Source organism: Humulus lupulus, chromosome X (assembly GCF_963169125.1).
Source record: "Humulus lupulus chromosome X, drHumLupu1.1, whole genome shotgun sequence".
Taxonomy (NCBI): Eukaryota; Viridiplantae; Streptophyta; class Magnoliopsida; order Rosales; family Cannabaceae; genus Humulus; species Humulus lupulus.
In genome coordinates, this window is record NC_084802.1 from 60,614,806 (window position 1) to 60,641,867 (window position 27,062).

Sequence of the window (27,062 nt, forward strand, 5' to 3'; positions counted from 1 at the left end):
GTGCCCAATGGCCTTCACTTCTGTCGGACTGGAGTTGCATTTTCATCGATGTTCAAGGCGTGACATATAATGTTGCGATCAATCCCATTCATATCCGAGTGGGACCAGGCCAGGACGTCCTAATTTTCTTTTACTCGAGCAACTATTGCAGCCCTGACCTCCAGATTCAAATTTCTTCCTACCTGGATTACTCTAATCTAATCAGTGTCACTGATGCACACCTCTTCAATCTCCTCCATAGGTTCTAATTGCCTATCTGCTTCTATCCAGGGATCCAATTCGTCGTCTTCCCAGACCACCCCCCGTGGTGGCTATGGTTGTGGGACCGAAGTGACGTTCTCCTCTTCTAGGGGCTCTTCGCAAACCATGAAGATTGGTTGGGCGGAGACGTGATAACACTTCTGAGCGCTCTTTTGATCTCCCCGTATTGTCCCCACTCCGCCATTATCACACGAGAACTTCAAGCATAGGTGGTAGATGGAGGTAATGACACCAAAGTCGACCAAAGCGGGGTGCCCAAAAATCACATTATACGCAGTAGGGCAATCCATCACCACAAATGTGCAGTACTTGAACGTGTTTTGAACATCATTGCCCAATGTAACAGGGAGTTGTTTCTTTCCCATCGAGAGCAATGAATCCCCATTGAAGCCATAGATCTACGTTGGACATGATGCTAGGTTCGCCTCCGTTAGGCCGATCGCTGTGAAAGTCGGCTTGAACAAGACATTGACGGAACTCCCATTATCTACCAACACTCGAGATACTCTTTTGTTGGCGATTTGGGCATCAATTAACAAAGGATCGTGATGCGAGAAGTGGACATTTCGGGCATCTACCTCCGTGAACGTTATCATTAGATTCATCAGCATTGGGCACTAGACCAAAGTTTGGACCAATGCGCACATCTCATGGTCGTGGTCGAGCTCACTAAGGTACCTCTTTTGGTCATTCCAGGACAGTCCTCCCAGGTGCGGGCCTCCTGAGATGGTGGAGACGTGGGCATGTACTTGAGGGGGCGTGGTTCCGGACAGATATGGCATCCCGAGTCCAGGAGTCATAGCGCCTCCAGGAGGTCGCAATATTGGATGCCCCTGAGAGGTTTGTGCTCCCAGTCCTGGAGCGCACTCACCCTGAGGAGTTCTGAACTATTCTTGTGCTCCCTGGGCAAAAGGTTGTCCGGGAGCTGTGGGTTATCCCGGAATTCTAGCCGGCATCCTGACCCATTGGTGGAGGTGCCCTAACTTGATTAAATTCTCGATCTCATCCTTCAAGTGATGACATTCCTTAGTTGTATGGCCTATATCCTTGTCATAGGCACATATTTTTCTCGCATCTCTTGGATTTTTTCCCTTTTTAAACATGGGGCTTGGTTTTAGGTAGTTGACTACATTGCCTGTTGCAAGGTAGATATTCTCTCGGGTATCCACCAAGTTCGTGTATTCTATGTACTGGGGCTCGTACCCCATCTATCTCTTCTTTGCGGGCTCGGTCCGGCTCTGAGTCTTGCTGGATCATTTTTCCCGGGAAGGGTTTATGCTCACCTATGTCGCTTCAGTCTGGGATGGTTGAACTATTTCAGGAGCGACACTATATTCGGTTAGTGCCACTCCGTACCCAGAAAAAGGGTCTGAAGAAGCTAGAGCATATGCTGATGAAGTGGGCGCATATACGGTCGGAGTCATGTATTGCATCACAGACATCGCTGGAGGTGCCGGATAGGGATTGGCCTGGTATTGCTCCCTGTACCCAGGAATGGCCTGCGTTGTTGGTTGCAGTGCCGGAGGCCATCCAAAAGCTTGGATTCGAGCTTCTTCCCAATTTATGAAGCCTTGAACCCTTCTTATAAATTCTACAAGAATGGCCATCTTACTACGTTGCATGTCATCCCAGAGAAGAGATCCAATTATGATTCCAGACTGCAGGGCTACTAAGCATTGCCCATCGCCCACCTTATTCTTTGAAGCTTCCTCTGTGAAGCGTTGGATGTAAGCCATAAGGGTCTTAGTGGGATGTTGCTTTATGTTGGCTAGCGCACTGACCTCCATGTCTAGTTTCTTGGCAGCTACGAATTGCTTATAGAAAGTCGAATGCAATCCAAACCAAGATTGGATCGATCCTGTCTTGAGCCTTTTCCACCACTCTTCAGCGGATCCGCCCAAGGTGATTGAAAAGCGTAGGCATTTTTCGTTGTTGCGGACATGGGCTACAGTCATCAGGCGATTGTAATGGGATAGATGGTCTCTAGGGTCGGTGTTTCCGGTATAGGCGGGTATATCTGGCATCTTAAACCCCTTGGGTAACACGACATTGAGGATGTGTTTTGCACACGGTTCCGTTTCTTCATCTTCTGAATCGGAACCTCTTCCTTCTTTCTTTCGGACCAAGCGGTCCGTGACCTTTTTGAGATCGACCATCTGCCCCATGAACTACATGGCCATTCCATCATCAATGGGAACTCTCTCAATCCTCCTGTCATTGAGGTTATTCCTCAAGTCGCCTCCCTGAGGGCGAATCTTTTCTTTACGAGCATGCTCCTTTCGAGTATTGAGCCCGTCTCGCAAATCTACGCGGGATGTGTCATCTCCCGAACAAATAGCTTCTAGCTCCTCTACGCGTTTACGCCCTCCATGATCCTTGTTCACATATGTGCTAGGATAAAAACATCTTCCCTAGTCGTCATGTCTCGGGACATTCCGGAGCTTAGTGCCCTGTGGGCATCTTCATTGCAGATTGTTCAGGTGATTCCGTCCTGGGACAGAATTCACCCGTTCTTTCCTAGGGAAATTCCATGGGTCCACCCTAGTTTTTGGAGCAGGAGGAATCTTCTTTTGGGGGTTTTTTTTTTTTTTTTTTTTATGGGATCGACCACTTAGGCTTTCCCTTTTTCTTGAGCTAGGTTAGAAGGACCAGCTCCAAGATGAGTGGATCGTCCCGGAGGAGGAGTAGGGGTTGTAGTGTTGTTAGGAGCATCAGTCCCTGTAGGTGGGACATGTAGCTGAGTTCTTGGGGGAGGAACAGCTGGGGATTAACTGTAAATCCTTGAGCAACAATAAATGTTTGAAGAGCCAGAAGGGATTCTTGCATCTGGCAGGTGGTCTCTTGTTGTTCTGCCATCCTTGCTTCTTGATCGAGGACCTGTTGTCTCAAATGAACCACTTTTGGGTCCTCCTGTTCAAGTTCCACGTCATTCTCGCCTGGCTTGATGGGATTCTCAACCTCATGGTCTTCGTACCCCTCTCTGTCTTTCTCGTAATATTCTTCGTCGTATTCATCCCCTTCTCTGAAGTTCTAGGAGTCATCAAGCAGGGGCATGTGATAAGGTACATCATCTGGTTGGTATTGAGGAAGTTGTTGGTCTTGCAATGGTTCTCTATTGTTCTATTTCTGCTGCTGTTGAGCGGGATCAAACATAGGTGTCTGGTATACAACATCTTCTGGCTTCAAGCTTTCTTCTAGCTCTCAACGAAAGCACCAAAATGTTTAACGATTTTTTTCAGAAACTACAAATATATAGAGAAATAAGAGATAGAAAGAAATGAACAAGATCACAATTTTTACGTGGTTGGAGTGTTAATGAGCCTTAGTCCACGAGTCAATAGTATTGAGCTTTAGAGAGTTTAACAATATAGGTTTTTTGCAAGTTCAGCAGCATTTATGCGTATATGAGAAAATCATATCCTTGCTACGATGCACAAATGACCCAATTTATAGGTGGTCATGTGGCTTGGGCCGGACTAATCTGGGCCTAATAAGGATATAAGCATAAATGCTCTCTAATGGAGCTATAATACAAGTGTGTAACATGATTACATATGGTTTAGTCTAGGCCCATTGGGCCGGCTTAAGGATGGTAGAGCCTTATAGCTGCATGTTGTACGTTGATACAGACAGATGCCCATGAGCCCTCAAGGGGACTCGGGAGACAAGATCTATCAGAGTAGTGGCAGAACTGATCCCTAGGAACATTGTATGTTCCATGCGTATCCTCTCTGCGGGTTAGTTGAGGAGACCAACTACCAGATTTCTCAAGGACACGTTAGCTGCATGAAGAACTGGTCTTGTTCTACCCGGACGTATGGTCCGGGTTCATTTACCAAGACCCGAGATCATTTACCAAGGTTCAAGTTCAATTACCAAGACTCGGGTTCATTCACCAAGGCCGACATCAGTTAGCGGCGACGGATCGAAGGACGTATCCTAATAGTGAGTTGAAATGTTGAGGATGGACCCGGAAACTTCATCTGGATCCCTCATGATGGGATCCATCTCCTGGAACAGGCCGTCCACCACCACAATCTAAATCCCGGAGGATGGAGATTGGGTGCGCTCGAGAAGTTGGCTTGGGCCTACATCTCATTTTCCGGACCCCTTATTATGCTTGTGATATTCGCTAGTTATTGGGCTTAGCGTGCTCCGAGCCTATAGGGTTTGGTTGCTCATTATTCAATGGGCCCTAGTTGGGTCCGGGCCTCTCTTGAGAGCTCATGAAGCCCGTTTGACCATGCCACGTGTTCAAGGTGGAAAATATGAGCAACGGGAAGTATTCTCAAGAACGTCCATGAATGGAAAGTGCACATGGCCATTAACAGTGAAAAGCGAGACAACGAGGCCTCAAGTGAACATAGTAAAGGTGTGTGTGTTATCACCAGTTTGTTATTATGGAAAGTTGGTTCAATGCCTAGTGCAACCAAATTTTCAACAAACTTTGTGATAATTACATTATAATAAAGTTCAAGTTGAAGAACACTTTACTTTTGGCACCAATGCAATAACTTCTATATGAGAGAGTTATTATTTAATCAAGTGGAGGAAGTGTTGTCTTTTAAATATAATATTGATTGATTAAACAAGTGTTACAATAGTGAATTATTTAATCTAGTGGGGGGATATTATATTATTTATAATATAATCTTTAGATTAAATAAATGTGACAAAGTGTGTCACATATTATAACATAATATATATGAGAGTTTCCTTTTTGGATAATGTGAATATCCAAAAGTGTAACATATTTGGGGTTACAAAAACAGTTACAAATTTGTAACTCTCAAATATTACACAATAATATGTAGATTTGATGTTACACATTTTGATTTGAATTTCTCAAAGCCATAAGAGATATGGTTGTTAGAGATGTGATTTTAACTCCCATAATGTGTATGGAAGTTACAAAATCAAGTGGAAATGAATTGGAACGTTTTGGAAAAGTTTGGAAAATTTGTAGCAGAAAAGCATTGTGGTCGCAGCCAGTGTTTGTCCCAAGCCGTGGCCTAGGGGACAGAAGCCAGCGGCCGCGACCAGGCTTATCCCAGGCCGCGACCAGATAGGTTGACAACCTTTTCTAACTTCGGTTTTATCCAATTTTGAACATTTCCAACAACGAAGTAACTCTCAAATCTCTATTTTAATTCCATAAAACATCCAATTAAACATTGGTAACAACCATGGTGGAATTTGAAATTCAAAGGGTATCTCTAAACTTTATAAATAGGAGTCTATTGGTTACTTGTAAGACACATAAATTTCTATCCACTAGAGCACTTGGCTAGAAATTCACCATAGATGCTTGTTTATTCTAGAAAGCTATTTCATTTGTGAGAGTTCTCTTAGTGCTTGAGATATGGGAAATAAGCTTTTGGGCAAAGATTGTAAATCTTGTTCAAGTTGGTGATCCCCAAAGCTCTTCATTTTGGTTGTGTGGGTGAGAGTATTTGTTCATTGTTCTTGTTCTTGTTCTTTTTCTACTTTTACTTTTCATCTTTTTCTCTTATTTTCTATTTACTCTTTTACTTGTATATTTTGTTTTAAAGTTGTAATCTCCTCTACATCTTTTCTTCCACTACTTTTAGTTTATTTGTATCATTTTGTTATAGAGTTGTATTTTTAATTACTATATTTTTCTTCATTTTCTTCTATATTTACATGTATCTTTTGCAATAGAGTTGTAACTTATTTAATCAATCATTTTGGCTATTATCAATGAAGTAGGTTTTTCAATAAACAACATAACTTCTAATCTCTTATAAATATGTGCTTAGTTTTATTTTCAAGACTGGTTTTTCTCACGCACTTGCCATTTTTAAGATCGTGTGAAAGCTTTTACTCACTTGAGGTACACTAGAAAATTTCTAAGATCTCACTTCTAATTACCAAATTTTATATTTTGATCACACTGTATTTGAGAAGATATTAGGGTTGGAGGGCTTTTGAATCTAACATAGATTTTCCTTCACAACTATATTTGTGTATTAATGGTATTTATGGGTCATCTCGAACCAAACACGTTTAATTTTAGCTTAGTTCATTCATGCTTTATTATATGTTGGTCCAAACACAATGGATATAATCATGTGGTGTCATGCCGACTCAGATACAAGAACTATGTTTGTATTTTTATTATGACTATTGTGGTGATACTATAGATTTTTTTTTAGTTTTTGTACTCTTTTTTAATTCAAGCTTAATTGTATCCATGTCAAATATTAAGCCAATGTTGTGTCCATTTTAAATACCATAACGAGTCTATCGTTTACTAAATCTGGTAACTTTTCAATGGGTTTTAATTTCATTTTTACTATCCCAATTTTTTTGGGAAATTTACAATTATATACATAAAATTCAAAGTATTGACAAAAATACATTTAACCAAATTATTTACACAAATATTGGTGCCACGTCAGCATAGCATACCAGATTTTGAAAAAAATTGGGAAATCCCCTTCCATAAATATTTTATTTTTTCTGGGTTGTAAAATGTTACATTTTAGTTGCTTACGATATCGATAAGATACCAATTGGTAACTTTTTTTTTATTAAAAGCTTTATTTTTAGATCATATTGTTTTAGTTACCTCCAAAACTCATTTGTAGACATATTAATATACAAATTGGTTATTTTTATATTATATTACAATATCTTATAATTTAAGATATATTTTGGTAAATTATTTAAGAAACTAATGAGTTTCCATATAATGTAATAAGTTACCATATAGTTTATTTAAAAAAAAAAAAATTTGTATACTACACGGTAACTTTTAAATGAAAACATTTAATAGATTTTTTTAGTCACTTATATAATTTACATGTTTTATTATTAATATATTTTTATGTTACCTTCAAATCTATCTTAAAAATTAATTAGTTATCATATAGTATAAAAATTTACATCTATAATTTCAAGTTATCACGAATAGCTTATTAGAAAATGATACTATGTAGTATACTACATAGTTATTTTTAAAAGCTACATTTTCATTGTTTTTTTATAAATCATTTAAGATACCAATTGCTTACCTTTTGTTATATGACTAAATTTTTTGGTATGCCACAAATTTAAAGTAACCTACAAACTTAGTGAGTTACTAAAAATAGTATTCTTATGTTCTATTTAAAAATTACCAAACAATATCTTAAAGAATCTATTTTAAAAAAAAGTTACTTGAAATGTTTTTAAATAATTTTAAATTTATTTAGAATATCACATTGTATCTTTTAAATGTAAAATAAGAATACAAATTTTAGTATATTAAATATTGTTTAAGTTTACAGTTTAGTTACTTTTTAATAAACATAATATAAAAAAGAAACTAAAATATTGTTTTTTATTCTAGTCATCTTCTTCGACGATGGCGAAAAAATATATGTTTCTCACATATCAAAATGATCACCTTGAAGAGTAAATCGTGATGGTACCACTCTTGAGCCCAACCGACTAGCAGTATGGTAGGAAAAAAAAATTTAAATTAAGGGGAAGAGAAGGAATGTAAGAAACTTCAAAAAAAGAAAAAAAAGAAACAAGATGGAGAGAAAGAGAGAGAGAGAGACAGAGATGCTACCATGAAAAAAAAAAGCTCAGTGGTACTACATTAACAATATTTATGTAAATTAAATTATGTATGACATTTTTGTAATTAAATTGTAAAATGTGGTGTGAAGTGTAAATTTCTCAAAATAAATTGACTTTCACAAAGTTATTTTTTTCATTGATACAACTTTATTAAGTTTATATTTTCAATAATATAGTTTGGTTATTTTTTTTGTCATATAAAAGTGATCCCATCAGCATCATCAATTTCTTCAAATACATTAGTAGGTCTTATAGTGTGGTCTCGTTTATAAATGGCAACTAAATCAACCAAATTAACTACGTGTTCTTGTTTGCAACTACATCAACCAATTTTGGTGCATATCAACTTAAATATATGATTACATTTTTTTGTGACATGCAACAGGTTTACAAGTTACTAGATATAGGTTTCCAATTTAGAATTTGATTTTGGAGTTAAAATTATATTAATTATTTATTTTTAAAAAATTACATAATTATAAATAATAACTATAAAAGAAAATTTATATTATATTTCATATATGGGAGTAATTTGGTGCAACCACGTTTTTGGTTGCCCCAGTGCAGCCAGTAGGGTATTTTGGCACCTAAATTTTTTTTTTCATTTTTTTATGATGGTTTACATTGTAGTCATTTAAGACATCCTGCAATTTTTTAAGAAATTCCGAATAGTTTACAGTGCCAAAAATAAGGTTGTTGCATGTATGTTTATTTTTTTTTATGCGCGTGTAAAATTCTACTGTTTGAACTTTGTTTTCGACACTGTAATCTATTCAGAATTTTTTGAAAATTTAGAGGATGTCTTAAATGACAACAATATATACCGTCATAAAAATTAGAAAAAAAAATAATTTAAGTGCCGAAATAGTCAAATGGTTGCATTGGTGGAACCAAAAAATTGGTTGCACCAAAGTGGTGCCCATTTTATATAATATATTTAAACAACTAGAATTACATTGTTAATACATGTGTATTTTGAAACATGACATGCGTGTAATTATATGAAAATCAAACAATTAAGAATTATTTTTATTAAAAAGGTCATTATTGATAAATTCTATACATATAAATGAATGTCAAAAGCAATTAGTACATTTTAATTATATTCGGTAAATAGATTACATCTCTATGAGTTTTTATTTTCAATATTTTTTTTATTCTTACAATTTAAAATTTTATTTTATGCATTTTGTTCTAATTAATAAAAAAATCGAAGAATTGAAAGTTAACGTACCCAAAAAAAAGCTAAAAAAAAAATTAATTAAAAAATAAGTGATGTATGTGTGTAGTTTACATCTGTATATTTTTTAAATTGTGAACTAGTAATAAACACATGACAATTCTAAAGTATATTACTATTATTCTAGTTTTTCTTAATCAAACTATGTTGAGCACATCATTTTTTTCAAATATTGGAACAAAATAACTAGGTATAGAAAATACTTTAATTTTAATGGAAAAGGTTTGAAGTATAAAATGAAAAAAAAAATTAAAAAAATATAAATTTTGGAAAGTTCAAATTTTGGAAACAAATTAATAATTATATTTAAAAAAACCAATTTTTGAACATTCTTTTTAAATTAATAAGATATTTGTAATAAATGTTAGCTCTGGTAAAAAAATCAAACTATAGGTTATTAATTTAAATATAATCAAATTAATCACAATCATTAAATAAAGATTAAATAAAGATCTAACAGTTAAAATTAATGTAACAATCGATAAGTAAAATATTGATATAACCATTGAGTACTAACCCATATAAATATATATATATATGGGTACTTTTATATACACCCACTTTTCTTTCTCTTTACACCGTTTTCTAAATTAACACATAATAAATTCTTAAAATTTCTTTTTACACACCTTTTATATATTTTTCAATACAAAATTACCTAGTAATAAATAATTTTATTTTTAAATTTTATTTTATTTTATTTTCTTCAATGGTTTGTTCACCTCTCATTGCATGTCTCAGGATGCTTTGGATTTGGTCTTGGACAAGGTCCCTCCTCAGGTCACTTCGGAGATGCATGTGAAGCTCTTGCAACCGTTCGTTGATGGGAATATTCGAAAGGCCCTCTTTCAAATGCACCCCTCAAAGAGCTCAGGGAGGGATGGAATGGGGGCAATATTCTATCAAAAGTTCTAGGATGTGGTCAACAAGGATGTTTGCATGGCTTGTTTGGGATTCATTAATGGGTCAGGTACTGTTGATTGTATTAAAGAGATTATTATTACTTTAATCCTTAAAGTTCAAAATCCTACTCGCTCTAGTGACTTCCACCCTATTAGCTTATGTAATGTGTTGTACAAGATAATTGTTAAGCTGCTTACCAATAGATTAAGAGAGATTTTAGACGATGTTATATCTGAGGAACAGAGTGCTTTTATTCCGGGAAGGCTCATTTCTGATAATGCCATGGTGAGGTTGGAGTTTCTCAATTCCATCAAACACCACAAAAAGGGTAAGAATGGGTTCCTTGCCTTTAAGGCTGGCATGGAAAAGGCGTATGAATGAGTGGATTGGAGCTTCATAAAAGGCAAGATGTTTAAACTAGAGTATGATAGTGGGTGGCTCTCGCTTATTATGAAATGCATCTCGTCTGTCTCCTACTCGATTAATGTTAATGGTGAACTGATTGGTAATATTTTTCCATCTCGGGGGCTTAGATAGGGAGACCCTCTTTCACCCTTTCTATTTCTCATTTGTGCTAAGGGTTTGTCGTCTTTAATAAAACATGAGTTGCATCAAAAGACTATCTTAGGGTTTTCATGTGGGCAGAAAGGGCCAATGGTCTCCCATTTGTTGATGACAATTTCTTCTTCCTTGAAGCTAATGTTGAAAGTTGTCAACAATTTAAGAAGAGTCTGAGCGTGTACGAGATGGCTTTTGGCCAACAGGTTAATCTTGTTAAATATGTTGTTTGTTTCTCTTCTTGCATGAGTCCACAAGTGTTGGGTGTTCCCTTAGTGTGGTGTCATGAAAAATACCTGGGTCTCTTATGCTTTGCATGGAAAAGTAAGAATGGACCCTTTCCAATCCATTAAGGATAGAATTTGGAATAAACTTTTTGGATGGAAGTCAAAGCTTTTCTCAGTTGGGGGAAGGGAGGTATTTCTTAAATCTGTGATCCAAGCCATCCCTACATATGCCATGAGTTGTTTTGTCTCCCTGTCGGGATTCAGGAACATCTTCATGTTTAATTAGGCACTCCTTGCAAAGCACGCTGCACGTATTTTCAATTCTCCTACTTCCCTAGCTCCAAGAGTTTTGAAAGGGTTCTATTTTGCTAAAGAGTCCTTCCTGGATGTTAAATGCTTGAAGCAGGCTTTTTACTTATGGGGCAGTGTTTTATGGGATCGGGATATTTGGAAAGCTGGGATCCGTTGGATTATTGGAAATGGGAACTCTGTGCATATTAAGGAAGATGCATGGATACCTAAGCTTATGTCGGGAAAACTATTTCTTTTGACACCTTGTTGCCCTTGAATAGAGTGAGCGAGCTCAAGTATGAGTTTGGATCTTGGAAGTATCAACTTGCGAGGGACTCATTCTTAGTAGAGGAAGCCAGAGCCATCTTCTCTATCCCACGATCAGTTAAAGACAAGACAGACCGCCTTATTTTGAAGTATACTGAGTCGGGGGGCTACTTTGTTAAAAGCGGGTATTGGAAGGAGGTTTGTTTGTTGGGCACTAGTCAAGCTTCAACGTCGGAAGGTAAATCTTTTTGGTGGAAATTGTTTTGGACTTTAAATATCCCTCCCAAAGTAAATATTTTCATATGGAAATATGCTCTTAATTTCATTCCAACTTATGTGAATATGAGTCGTCATGGAGTGCTTACGTCCTTGTTATGCCTAGTGCGTAACAATGATATGGAAACCACTTGTCATGTGCTATGGTTGTGTAGGAGTCTGAAGTCTATTCGTAAGTGTTGGATCTCCCAAGGTATTGAGAAGCTTGGTGGCACAAATGGCTTCTACGATGTTCTCCTGGGCTGTATGGATAGTATGACTAAAGAGAAGCTGGAAAAATCCTTGATCCTCCGTTGGAGGATTTGCTTTCGCCGAAACAAGCTGTTACATGAAAACATTACGTTGAAAGATGAACTTGTAACGCCCTGGGTAACCAAGATCGTTACACTGTGTGTCTAAAATAGTGCTTAACCTGCTAAGCAAGTCGTTTGAACATAAATGTGTAATTAAAAACTAAGTCAAGGTCAAGTAATAAAAGATTTGGTCAACAAGATGATTATTTTTCATTAAAATATTAAGTTTGTACACGGGATCCCACAAATCAGTTTACAGACTTGTAAAAGATAAACAGATACAATTTAGCTGTCCTAAGCGGTAAAAATAGGGTTTAACCCTAGTTCCTCCCAAGCTGCCCCGACCGTGGAGATCGAGCAAGCTGCATAGGTACACACCGCCCCTGAAGCTCTCCAACTCATGGCTGGTCCAGCTAACAACTCCCTTACCTCCACCACGTAGCACCCATGAGCCAAGGCCCAACAAGAAAGCTTAAAACAACATGCACAACTAGGCAACAATATAAAGACAGTAAATATAATTCACCAGATTCAACTGTCAACAGATTATCGGCAACAATCCTAATAAAAGAGCAACAATAGCTTTTAATCAATCTTAATACAAGTCATTCAGAAATTCAATAGAATATAAGTATCAAGCTAATAATGGTAAACAGGTATTTTCAAGCATATATCTTAGTCAGTAATACAAATGCTCAGGGTCGGCGCCCTTAGGCCGAGCCCTCTGTTTATTAAGCTAACCCCGGCTCGCTTAGGATGAGTCCACTATTTATTTAGCTGACCCCGGCTCACATCGGCCGAGCCGGGTCCAATGCGCTAATCGTCATCCTCGGCTCCCTCAGGTCGTACTTTCACATTTCACATAACAATACAACATTTACATATCCCATATATCCAGGTACAGGGAACCTTAGTCCCAAACACAACCACATGGGTGTAGTTTTCTTACCTCGGATCCCAAGTAGCAAGAGTATGGCAGCCCCAAGCACGATCCCTAGTCCTTGAGCCCTTGCGATATAACCTAGTCACAATGCGATAATTGATAACGATAAGATTCTAAACCATTAAAAATCTTTGGATTAAGATACTAGCCTTTGGGACCTCGATTTCTACTAAACCGGGTAGTAGAAATCGTCCCGAGCGCTTAAGTTTGGGTCCCCGAGCCTCCCTGAGCCTTAAGACACACCTAGGCTAAAACTGTCTAGGCGGGCCGCGACCTGGCCCTGAGGGTCGCGACGCGCCTCCAAGACAGATGTACCAACCCCCAACCTAACAAGCATGCGAGTCGCAACCTGACCCAAAGGATCGCGGCGCGCCTCCAAGACAGAGGCCTCCCCAGGCTCCTGGGGCCACGCGGGCCGCGGCGCGCCCTGGGAACCCAGAAAACCCAGTTCTTTTCCTGGATTTTCTCCAAACTACCACCCTTAAAATTAGTTCCTAAATTGCAACCAAGCTCAGAATTAGATTCCAACTCCATAACAACACAACATAACCAGCACATAACCATTAATAGCTAAGCTAAAACCTCAGCATAACCTCAAAATTCCAACCTTTGAGTGCAAACCTCAAGAGCACCCTTAAGCCTAATAAAACCCAAGTAAAACTAGATTCAAGCTCACCTCATCTCATAATCATGACCCTTGAGCTGCACCTCAACCAAATCCCAACCACAAGCTCAAAGATGTTTTGATCCTTGAGCTAATCCTTAAGTATTCCTAGCTTGATCCCCCAGCTGCTACTTGTCCATTCCTAGCCTCAATTCCCAGCTTTGCTACCCAATCTTTCAATTCTCAGCCATTCTTTTCCAAAAGACTTAAACATGCTTATTTACCTCAAGGGAGAAAAAGAGAATCGTATGGAGAGAGAGAGAGAGAGTCACTTAGACATTTTCTGCCTATTTCTCAAAGTTTCTAGCCCTAGCCAAGACCCATCCAATAGTCAATAAAAGACCAAATTTCCCCCTAAGTATACCCTTAACCTTAAATGGTCCCAAGGGAAAAATTGTCATTTGCCACATTTCCTCCTAATTCCTCAAGTAGTCCTATAAGTTCTCAATTAATCCCGACATGCCCATTTGATTTCCAATTATTTTCCCATTATTCAATAAACCCCAAATATACCTTAAACTTCCCAAAATACCCCTAGGCTCACTCCGAGCTGAGTATTAAACCCCACTGTGACTATTCTGCCAATCTGCTCACTAGGATCACCTCGAGTCGTATACTACAAATATATCCACATGATAATGTGGTCTCAATCATTTAACACATATAATCATATTTATGCCCACTACGGACCAATATTACAAATATGCCCTCATTATCAAGAATGGGCCCACATGCATATTTAATACTCATAAACATGCATCTAAATACATTCATATCTTCATATATATCATGCATGCCACATAGTCACACATTTAATCAATTAATCACACATATATCCAATTATACCCTTATTATCATTTTTGGGACGTTACAGAACTTGTCTCTAATTGGGCTCTCAATGACCTCAATCAATATCAAGATTGTAACGACCCAAAATTGCTAATAGGGTGTAGGGCCTTGATTAGTGTGCCGGGAGGAAATAATTGGTATATGAATGTTTAAAACGGTTAAATGCATGATTAATATGATTATACAGATATATTATATGCATGTTTATGAATATTAGATATGCATGTGGGCCCTTTATAGCTTATAAGGGCATATTTGTAATTTTGGCCCGTTAAGGGCATAAATGTGAATATATGTGATAAATTGTTGAGACCACATTATGATGTGGATATATTGGCAGCATATGGCTCGAGACGGTCCTGGTGAGTAGATTAGAGAAATGGTCACAACGAAGTTTAATACCCAGCTCGGTGGGAGCCTAGGGATATTTAGGAATTTATAGAATATTTTTGGGATTTATTAAATATTGAATAAGTAATTGGTATTTAGTTAGACATGACGAGGTTAATGGGTAGGTAGTAGGAACATTTGAGAAATTAGCAGGAATTGGGGGGAAAATGACTATTTACCCTTAGAGCAATTAAAGGGCTAAGTATAACAAGGAGGGGAATAATGGTCTTTTGTTAATAAGGGGTATACTCAATAACCATTTAGGACTAATACAGAAAGAATTAGAAACTTCAGGGCTCACTATCTCATCTCTCTCACTCACATACCCCCTTCTCTCTTTCTTCATTTTCTTGTACTGTGAAGTTGAAAGAAAACTGAAGGAGTTGGAGGTGATCAAACTGGGAATTAGGCTGGTTTTGGGCTGGGTCAAGCTGAGGAAAGGCTAGGTTAAAGATAGCCAAAGGATCTTGGGGAGTTTAGGTCACCAATTCAGGTAAGATTTCAACTTTAATTTACTGAATTAAGCTAAGTGGTTTTGAAGCTTAGAACATGTGTAAGTTCTGAGTTCTTGAGTGTAAGTTAGTTGATGAATTGCTGGTAGTTTGGGTAGAGTTTCTGGGTTCTAGTATGCTGAGATTCTATAGTTTGGGTCTTGAATTCGCTCTGGAGTTTTAATTTTAAGTGGGGAGTATAATTGGTTTGAAACCTTATGGTTCTTGGCTGGAAATGGTTGGAGAAAACCCATAATTTCTGGGTTTGAAGGGGCACGCCATGACCTAGCTCAAGGGTGCCTCGGCGTGTGTGCCCTGTGAGCCATGGGTTGCTCTCTGATGTGGAGCCGCCCAACGACCTTAGGAGGCAAGTCGCAGCCCGCCTCCCCTGTGGCTTAGGGTTATTGGTCTCTGACTTGGTGCAAGTCGCGACCCGCCTAGGGATTTTTACTTTGGAATGGTTTCTAGAACTGGTAAGGCTCAGGGGTTCGAACCTATGCGCCCAGGACAATTTCTACTACCTGATTTAGTAAAAATTGAGGTCATGGAGACTAGTTTTTATCTCCTAAGTATTTATTTGGATTAGACATTGACAATTACCCATTGGCCACTGTGAATAGGTTTATCGCCAAGGCTCAGGACTGAGGATCATGCTCATGACCGTTCTATTATCTCCACTTGGAATTCAAGGTAAGAAAACTTTACCCTTGAGTGGTTATAGCGGGACTGAGATCCCCAATACTTGAGCATATATATTGTACAACTAAGTGATTGATTTGGCATATGAGAATGAACGACCTAAGAGGGCCAGGGCTAATAATTTGCGCATAGGACGCAGTTTGGCCACTGTGAGCTGGGGTCAGCTAGATAAACACTGGACTCGGCCTAAGTGAGCCGGAGTCAGTGGAGTAAGACAGAGGGCGCGACCTAAGGGCGCTAACCCTAAATATTGCATATTGATTGAGATAAATTTATGAACGTTTACTAATATTAGTTTGATGTCTATGACTTGTTGAATATCTGAATGATTGATTGGATGCTACTGTTGCTCTTATATTAGAATTGTTGCTTATAGTCCACTGTCAGTTGAATCTGGTCAATTATATCTGCGGTCGTTATATTGTTACTTAGTTGTGCATGTTGTTTTAAGTTTTCTTGTTCGGCTTTGGCTCACGGGTGCTATATGGCGCAGGTAAGGGAATCGATTGCTGGACCAGCCATGAGTTGGAGAGTTTCAGGGGCAGTGTGTACATATGCGGCCTACTCGATCGCTACGGTCGGGGTAGCTTGGGAGGAACCAGGGTCAAACCCTGTTTTTGCCGCTTAGGATGGCTAAATTGTATTTTTTTTTTTTATCTTTTACAAGTCTATAAACTGATTTTTGGGATTCCGTGTACAAACTTAATATTTTAATGAAAAATAATCTTTTTGTTGACCAAAACTTTCATGACTTGACCTTGGCTTAGTTTTTAGTTACACATTTAAGTTCAAACAACTTTCTTAGGAGGTTAAGCACTATTTTAAACACACAGTGTAAAAGTCTTGGTTATCCAGGACAATACAAAGATGCTAACATCTTCAGGTTGTCGGTTCATGTGGTGAGGGATAGAAGTTCTTCTCCCCTGATTGTTGGTCCAATGAATGAGGGAGTGTTGTGTGTTGATGCAAGTGTGATAAAATACCCCATGGAGAATGGATATGGAGCGGTAATCTTTGACCATCTCGGGTCAATTGGGGTCGATGGAAGTCCCGGAGAGTGCTGCCCTCGATCCTCATGTGGCGGAGGAAATGGTGTTGGTTCAAGAGCTGATGTTATGTGTGCGGATGGGCTACAAACAGATTTGCATTGTCTCAGACTGCCTCCGTCTTTGCCAGGTGGTTAATGGTAATGAGGCTTTTCATTCGGAGTTTGGGACTCTTATCCATGATATCCATTATCTGTGGGGTTCTTTCTCTGTTATTTCTTTGTCTCATTGTAATTGCAAAGGGGATTCCATTGCCCATTCTTTAGCGCATCTTACTTTATCTTTAGAATAATCAAAGGTTTGGTGGCCGAGGCTCCTTGTCTACCTTTGGCCTTAACCTCTTTATAGATGTATGTGTACTCTAATTTCAGCACGAGTCCTTCACTCAGCTCGGATACAACTGGAAAATAAATATGTGGGGGAAATAACCAAGGTATCCATTTATTATCCATGTGGACAGCTTAGTTTTCCCGGTGATTATGCGAGCCAGTGATGCATAGGTTGTGAAGCACGAGCTCATGATCTTCATACGGCCTCCATAGTACGAGCTTAGAGATATATCCATCTTGTGGTAACTCAAATATATTGCGTACCCACGAATTCCCAAAGACTCAGGTATTTTTATACGATCATTTATGGTCAGCCTGTAATATTTAATGTCCCAGATATTAGGAGACCATTTATTTCGTTATCAGATCATATCCTAGTATAAATGGGAATATTTAATATTAAATGTAATAAATATGTAAATTCGTGATTGACTCACGCGGTTACCCAAACCTATCCAAGGAATTTCTCTATAAATATTGAGAATATTGGACAGGGAAGGGGACGATTATTCTGTAATACCGAAACTCTGCCAAAATAGAGAGAGAAAAACAGTAAAAATATAGACTTGTGGACTAGGTGGATTTTAACTACTGAACCATGTAAAAAGATATGTCTTTGAGAGTTAATTTCTTATTTCGGTTTATTATCAAGCACTAATCAACCTTGTTATTTTCTTAATTCACTGTTGGCGAAAAACGACATCAATAGTTAATAATATAGACTCGTGGACTAGGTGGATTTTAACCACTGAACCGTGTAAAAAGATTTGTGTCTTTGAGAGTTAATTTCTTATTTCGGTTTATTATCAAGCACTAATCAACCTTGTTATTTTCTTAATTCATTGTTGGCGAAAAACTGCATCAACAGTTTGGTGCTTTCATTGAGAGGTGAGATTAGTGCTTTCTTAAAAATCCCAATCAAATCTCATCATGGTGGTCACTCGCTCAATGCATGATAATGAGATAGAATAGCTTGGTGGGCAAGAGGCCCCTCATACCGCTGTTTCAAACAAGCATGGTCCTAAAGTTCAGCAACGTCTGGGAAAGCAACCGGTGGGCCACGGCGATACTGAGAGTTCGGCGTCAATGCCACTGAATCCAAACCCAGACTACTTAACTGCGGTTGAATTGGAAAATATGCAGTTAAGAAGCAATCTTGCTAAGGCAAACAGACAAATTGAGGAGGTTTTGGTTCGGTTAACCCTCTTGCAACCGACGTTAATGTCGGAAAGAGGCAAAGTGGATCTCATAAGTCCCACAGGAATAACCGATCCAAACCAACTCGGTCAGCCAGAACTACCACCCCAAGTTCTGTGTCTACAGCGCGAGATCGCCAAAATGCTCAACCTAGTGGCCCTCCTAGGGGTCATCGGCACGTCATTCAATCGATCAGAATCGCGACCCCAAGTTCGATACCTCCGTCACACGCGCCTGGAAATACCCATGGCAACCCACGAGGAGGGGCTGGTGTAGGTTCACAGAGACAAAATGTTCCAGCCAACCCTCCTACACCACGGTCGGATCGTCAAGCGCAGAGAGTTGGAAATGATGGGACATAACAGAGGTGGGATAATTTAGTTTGCCCTGATGGGACAAGCATTGTAATGCCCTGGTCAACACATAATAGTTACGGCGAACCGAAAATTTAACTCGCTACCCGAGTCCTTTGGTTAAAAACGTGCTTCTAGGTATTACTAACAGGCTAAGGTGGAAAACCAATAAAAAAGAAAGGATATATTTTATTTAGAATATAAAACTGTTCATGGGCCCATAAAAAAAATTTACAAGTTATTTACAACTCAAAATGATCATTAGTGTTTCAAATTTACAAACACACTGACCTAAGCAGCAAAAATAGGGTAAACCCCCTAGTTCCTCTGAGAACTCCTTGGCCGTGGTGGTCAAGCGGCCGCATATGTACATAGCACAACCTAAGCTCTCCACTCAAGGCTGGGTGAGCTTCTCTTTCCCTTTACCTGCACCACATAGCACCCATGAGCCAAAGCCCAGCAAGAAAACACAATATATCCTTAATATAGTATCAACAATGATCATAATCATCATTCAGGACTTTCAGTCCAAAACAGACGAGTGACAGTCGCAAAAGTCACTAAGGTGGGTTCTGTTCCCTCTAGCCATGTGACGATAGGGTCACCGGGGCTTTACAAATAAGTGATCATTTCACTAGCTTAAACAAGATAGGTGCTTGATGACTAGTCACCAACATAACCTACCTCGTGACCATAGAGTCACAACCATGAGATTCTGCCCCCTAGCCATGTGACAAGCAGTCGCCTAGGCCTTAGGCCTTGGCTCTGAGTAACTAGTCTTAGACTAGTCAAGCGCTTATAAGTTTCATCGACCTTAGGGTCGGTCCAGCATTAATGCTCACAGAGTCATTCAATGCTGATATCGATTAGATCTAATCTTTTATCGGCCCTGCATTCAGAACGCCTATGTCATTTCTGACTCTGAGGTCAGTAATATGCGACCAATGTCGTCCCTGACTAATCAGTGCTATACACAAGTAAGCAATCTCTGCTAAGCATTTAATATGCAATCAATGTCCACATTTATCAACCAACATGCCTCAACAACAATCATGCATGTCATATACACAGGATGCAGTTTTCTTTCCTTTGATTCGAGCGAGAATGAATAAAAGAACGACCCTTGAGAACGATATGACTTTTAGCACTTTAGCGGCCACCTAGTTATAACCAAATATGGGACACCATCAATAAAATGAACAACAAGGGTTCCCAAACCAAGATCTAGCCTCTGGAACATCAATCCCCACCAATCCGGGTAGTAGGAACAATCTCGAGGCCTAAAACCAAGTTCCCGAGGTTAGAACACTCAAATGGGCTCAAAAATACCCAAGAGTCGCGACCCCCAGCCACAACAGGAGCAAGGGTCGCGGCGCCCAGCAAGGCCAAAATGCCTCCACCTGCTTCTTCGAGATAGGGTCGTGGCGCCCAAGAACAGGGCCACGACCCCCCACCCAGAACCAGCCATAAACCTGATTTCCTTCATCCCAAACCTTCCAAAAACACACCTAAACACTTCCAAATCCAAAAATCAAAGTTCCCAAACTTCCCAATGATCCAAAACCATCAAATCCCAAGGCTCAAACGAACAAAAGACCCGACGATTCACAAAATCCAATTCAATGCTTAGAAACTCTAGAAAATCAAAACTTAAAACTTAGGTTACCTTTGATTGGGTTGTTTCTCGTCAAATCCTTCGGTCAAGAAGCTTCTAATCTTTCCTAGGATCGCTATGCCTCGATCCTCGCTTCCGACTCCTAGAACTCGAGATTTCTTCGAAAATGCCTCGAACGGTAAAATGAACTAACGGGAAGAGAGAAAGTGTTTTTCTAACGTACGGTTCTATCTGACAAGCTACGTCAAACTTAAGTAACCTCAAATAAAACCTAATGCTCGGGGTCCTGAAAACACTCCCGGGGACATTATAGTCAAAACTCCCAAAATTTCCTCCTGATCTCAATAACTCCCAATTTATCATCAAATAACATTTCCCATTACTCAATATCCCAATAAAAGACCTCGTTATGACAAAACCACTAATTCACAATATAAGACCGTCTCATGCCAAATAGCTCGAATATATCTCCATAATAATGAGATCTCATCCATAATTCACAATATGCACCAAAATACACAAATATGCCCTCAACGGGCCAAATTACCAAAACACCCTAATATTCAAATGTGGATCCACAAGCATGCATATAACATCATATTATAATATAATTCACATAAACACGCATATTATCAGTTAATGGCATAATTAAACAATTATGGCCCTCCCAGCCTACTAATCAAGCCACCGCATTAGGGATTTCGGGGCATTACAACTATCACCTCCTTACAGAAAGTCCGTCCTCAAAATTTACCTGAACAGCTAGGGATACTGACTCTGCATATCTGACTCCAGCTCCCAGGTCGCCTCCTTGACCTTGTTGTTCTTCCACAACACCTTAACCAAATGTATCGTCTTATTCTTGAGGACTTTATCCTTTTTGTCAAGTATCTGAACTGGCTGCTCCTCAAAGGAGAGATTTGCCTCAAGCTACAGATCTTCATAACTCAAAATATGATTCACATCAAATACATACCTCTGAAGAGCTGAAACATGAAACACATTATGCACGGCTGACAACGCCGGTGGCAAGGCCAACCTGTAAGCCACCTGACCAATCCTTTCCAGGATCTCAAATTGACCTACAAACCTAGGGCTCAGCTTTCCCTTCTTCCTAAACCTTCTCACCCCTTTCCATGGAAAGACTCTAAGGAAGACATAGTCTCCCACTTAGAACTCCACGTTCCTGCGCTTGGGATCTGCGTAGCTCTTCTGTCTACTTTGAGAAGCGAGCATCCGAGCTCTAATCTTCTCAATGGCCTCACTGGTCCTCTGAACTGCCTTAGGAACCAAATATCTCCTTTCACCTATCTCATCCCAATGAATGGGAGATCTTCACTTCCTACCATACAGCATCGCATAAGGTGCAACTCTAATGGTAGACTGATAACTGTTGTTGTAGGAAAACTCTATCAAAGGTAGATACTTATTCCAAGATCCACCAAAGTCCAGCACACATGCCCGCATCATGTCTTCCAATATCTGGATCGTCCTCTCAGATTGCCCATCTGTCTGAGGATGATAAGCAGTACTGAACTTCAATTGTGTACCCATGGCCTTCTATAAACTCCCCCAAAACTTGGAAGTAAAAGTGGGGTCCCGATCTGACACGATCGACCTAGGCGCTCCATGGAGGCGCACGATCTCTCTCACATAGAGATCTGCATACTGGTTAACCGTATAAGTAGTCCTCACTGACAAGAAGTGAGCTGACTTGGTGTAGTGATCCACTATCACCCAAATAGAATCATGCTGACCAACAGTCCTGGGTAAGACCACCACGAAATCCATCGTGATGTCCTCTCACTTCCACTCTGGGATATCCAGAGGCTGCAATAACCCTGTCGGCCTCTGATGCTCAGCCTTAACCTGCTGACATGTCAAGCACTTAACCACATACTCTACTATATCCCCGACCACCAATACAACGATCGCACATCCTGATACATCTTCGTGGTGTCTGGATGCATAGAGTAAGGTGTAGTATGAGATTCATCCAGAATCTCTCACCTCAAAGCAGTGTCTAACGGAACACATATCCGCCCCTTGTATCTCAATAAACTTAACTCAGACACTGTATAATCTCTGAATGCTCCAGCCAAAACATCCTCTCTGATCTTGATCAGCTGTGGATCACCTAACTGACCCTCCTTAATTCTCTCCAACAGTGTAGACTGTAGCGTAATATTAGCCAACTAGCCCACCAGCAACTCTATACCAGCTCTGGTCATATCATCTGCTAACTCCCTGGCTATCAGCCTCACACCATAAATCAGTCCCGTACCCTTCCATTTTAAAGCATCAGCTACCACGTTGGCCTTTCCTGGATGATATAAAATCTCACAGTCATAATCTTTTACTAACTCCAGCCAACACATTTGTCTCATATTCAGGTCTTTCTGGGTGAAGAAGTATTTCAGGCTCTTGTGGTCGATGTAGATCTCACACTTCTCTCCATAAAGATAATGCCTCCATATCTTTAAAGCAAAGACCACAGCCACCAACTCTAGATCATGAGTGGGATATCTCTTTTCATACTTCTTCAACTAACGTGAAGCATAAGCAATTACCTTCTCTGATTGCATCAGAACACAGCCCAAACCCTGATGAGAAGCATCACAATAAATCACAAACTTCTCCTGATCTGTCGGAAGACTCAGAATCGAAGCAGTAATCAATCTCTACTTCAGTTCCTGGAAGCTGTTCTCACACTTATCTGACCACACAAATTTCTGACTCTTGCATGTCAGCTCAGTCAATGCAGTAGCAATCTTTGAGAACCCTTCCACGAAACGCCTATAATAACCTGCCAATCCAAGAAAGCTTCTAACCTTAGAAGCATTCTTTGGCCTTAGCCAGTTTTTGACCGCTTCAATCTTCGCTGGATCTACCTTAATCCCATCCTTACTGACAATATGCCCAAGAAAGGACACCTGAGATAACCAAAACTCACATTTCTTGAACTTTGCAAACAGTCTGTGTTCCCTCAGTCTCTATAGAACCAACCTCAGATGCTGCTTGTGCTCTGACTCAGACTGAGAATATACCAGAATATCATCGATGAAGACGATCACAAACTGGTCCAGATAATCCTTGAACACTCTGTTCATTATATCCATAAAAGCAACAGGGGCATTAGTCAATCCAAAAGACATGACTAAAAACTCATAATGCCCATACCTGGTACGAAAAGCAGTCTTCGGTATGTCTCCTTCCTTGACGCTCAACTGATGATAACCAGAACGAAGGTCGATCTTTGAGAATATCGTCTTACCTTGCAGCTGATCGAACAGATCATCTATCCTTGGCAAAGGATACTTGTTCTTGATTGTTAACTTATTCAATTCCCTATAATCAATACACATTCTCAGAGAACCATCTTTCTTCTTTACAAACAGAACTGGCATACCCCAAGGTGAGAAACTACGTCTGATAAAACCCAAATCTAACAGCTCTTGCAACTGTACTTTTAATTCTTTTAACTCAGCTTGGGCCATTCTGTAAGGTGCTCTAGACACTGGCTCCGTCCCTGGTGCCAGTTCTATCACGAACTCAATTTCTCTATGCGGTGGCAACCCTGGCAAATCTTCTGGAAATACATTCAGGAATTCACAAACAAGTCTGGTCACTTCTGGTCTCACTGGCACGACCTGGGTGGTATCAACCACACTGGCCAAGAATCCAATGCAACCTCCTTGCAAAAGATCCCTAGCCCTCAATACATAAATTATAGGTATGCAAGGTCCATGCATAGTACCAACAAACACAAAAGGAACCTCACCTTCAGGCTCAAAGGTGACCATCTTCCTTCTGCAATCAATGGTTGCCCCATACTTCACTAACCAGTCCATACCCAATATCATATCGAAGTCAGTCATAACCAACTCTATCAAATCCACTGACAATTCTCTTCCCTCCACTGTCACTGGCAAATATCTGACCCATCTCCTGGATATCACTAACTCTCCAGTGGGTAACAAAGTTTCAAACCCCATAGCATAAAAATCATAGGGTCTACACAATCTATCAATAATACTACTAGAAACAAAAGAATGTGTAGCACCAGAATCAATCAAAACATAATAAGGGGTTCCAGCACTAAGAAGCTGACCTATAACAACTGAGGGAGAAGCCTCAGCTTCTGGTTGTGTCAATGCGAACACTCAAGCTGGGGCTGAGTTGTCCGCTTTTCTGGGTTCTTCTTTTCTTACCTTAGGGCAATCCTTCTTAAGATGACCCACAGCTCCACAAGAGAAGCAGGCCCTTGCCCTACACTCTCCCAAATGATGCCTCTTGCATCTAGGGCATTCAGGATAAGACTTACAAGCTTCATTACCACCTAGACGACCCATTGACGTACCACGGGGCCACCTATCAGGACCTGGAACTGGGAAGGTGTCAGGAGCTTTCCTCTTCTGATCGCTGGGGCCTACACCCCTACCAGAACCCATAAATGGAGGACCTGTCCTCCTGAACTCCTTTCTGGCTGCACTGTCTCGCCAGATCTTGTTCTCTGCACTCTCAGCTGTGAGTGCCTTCTCGACCACCTGTGCATAGATAGTAACCCCAGCCACAGTGGTAATATGTACATCATGGGCTAATCTGGGTTGTAGCCCTTGCAAAAATCTCTCTCTTCTGGTCCCATCAGTGGGCACCAGCTCCATGGAAAATTTCGCCAAACGATCAAATTTCAAGGCATATTCAGTGACTAACAAACTTCCCTGAAGTAGCCTAATAAACTCCTCAACTTTTGCTGCCCTGATAGCATCATTATAATATTTCTCATTAAACAGAGTCTGAAACTCTTCCCAACTCTGGGCATTAACATTTTTGGTCTGGGTAATAACCTCCCACCAAATTTGGGCATCCTCCTGAAACATATAAGTGGCACAGGCCACCCTCTCATTACCAGTCACCCTCATGAAATCTAGGATGGTGGTAATCATACTCATCCATTGCTCTGCCTTGGCAGGATCTGCACTGCCCTAAAAAACTGGAGGTTGTTGCTTCTTGAACCTTTCATAAAGAGGCTCCCATTTATTTCCAACCTCAGGCAGCTGCCCAGCTGCTGGCACCGACACAGGAGGTGCCTCTGATACACTAGCCACTGCAAGTGCTTGCTGTTGTCTCAAGAGACGAAGCTCTTCTCCTTGTCTCAACACTATAGCCTGCATATCACTAATTATTTGTTGCCAGTTTACAGGAGCTGGCTGTGGAATCTGTCCTTGGTCATTTTCTTGACCCTGACTGTTATTATTCTAGCCTTGATCACTCTGGCTAGCTGACATATCTGTCTACCCTGGATTCATTCTTATCACTGATACCTTGCTGAAACAATGGTCAATACGACCAGTCAGGTAGTAATAACTAAACCTCTTGCCGCCTTACGGTCCAAGAACAAGCTGACAATTATCATATTCCACAGTCATACAATTATACAAGCAGATACATGTTTATATCATTTTGCACTTAGCATGTATCACATAATAGTTCACAATCAACAATACTAATAAGTATGTTCCAGCAATTTCAGTACTATTTAGCACACGGTTGCTGAGAATGTATTATTCAGGGCACAGGTTTAACATGGTGTCTCATGCATACAGGTAAATCATATATACTATATTTAAGCAGTTATACATATAACTACATAAATAGTTACCAAGCCATGAGTCGAGCTTGACTTCAGTGATGTGTGTACATGCCCAGCCAGTCTACAGGAACCCTAACCTTGGCACGCTCTGATACCAAGTTGTAACGCCCTGGTTACCCCAGAACAGTTACGGTGAACCGGAAATTTAACTCGCTACCCGAGTCCTTTGGTTAAAAACGTGCTTCTAGGTATTATTAATAGACTAAGGTGGAAAACCAATAAAAAAGAAAGGATATATTTTATTTAGAACATAAAACTGTTCATGGGCCCATAAAAAACATTTACAAGTTATTTACAACTCAAAATGGTCATTAGTGTTTCAAATTTACAAACCTGCCGACCTAAGCGGCAAAAATAAGGTAAACCCCCTAGTTCCTCTGAGAACTCCTTGGCCATGGTGGTCAAGCGGCCGCATATGTACACAGCACCACCTAAGCTCTCCACTCAAGGCTGGGTGAGCTTCTCTTTCCCTTTACCTGCATCACATAGCACCCATGAGCCAAAGCCCAACAAGAAAACACAATATATCATGAATATAGTATCAACAATGATCATAATCATCATTCAAGACTTTCAGTCCAAAACAGATGAGTGACAGTCGCAAAAGTCACTAAGGTGGGTTCCGTTCCTTCTAGCCATGTGACGATAGGGTCACCGGAGCTTTACAAATAAGTGATCATTTCACTAGCTTAAACAGGATAGGTCCTTGATGACTAGTCACCAACATAACCTACCTCGTGACTATAGAGTCACAACCATGGGATTCCGCCCCCTAGTCATGTGACAAGCAGTCACCTAGGCCTTAGGCCCTGGCTCTGAGTAACTAGTCTTAGACTCTTCAAGCGCTTATAAGTTTCATCGACCTTAGGGTCGGTCCAACATTAATGCTCCCAGAGTCATTCAATGCTGATATCGATTAGATCTAAT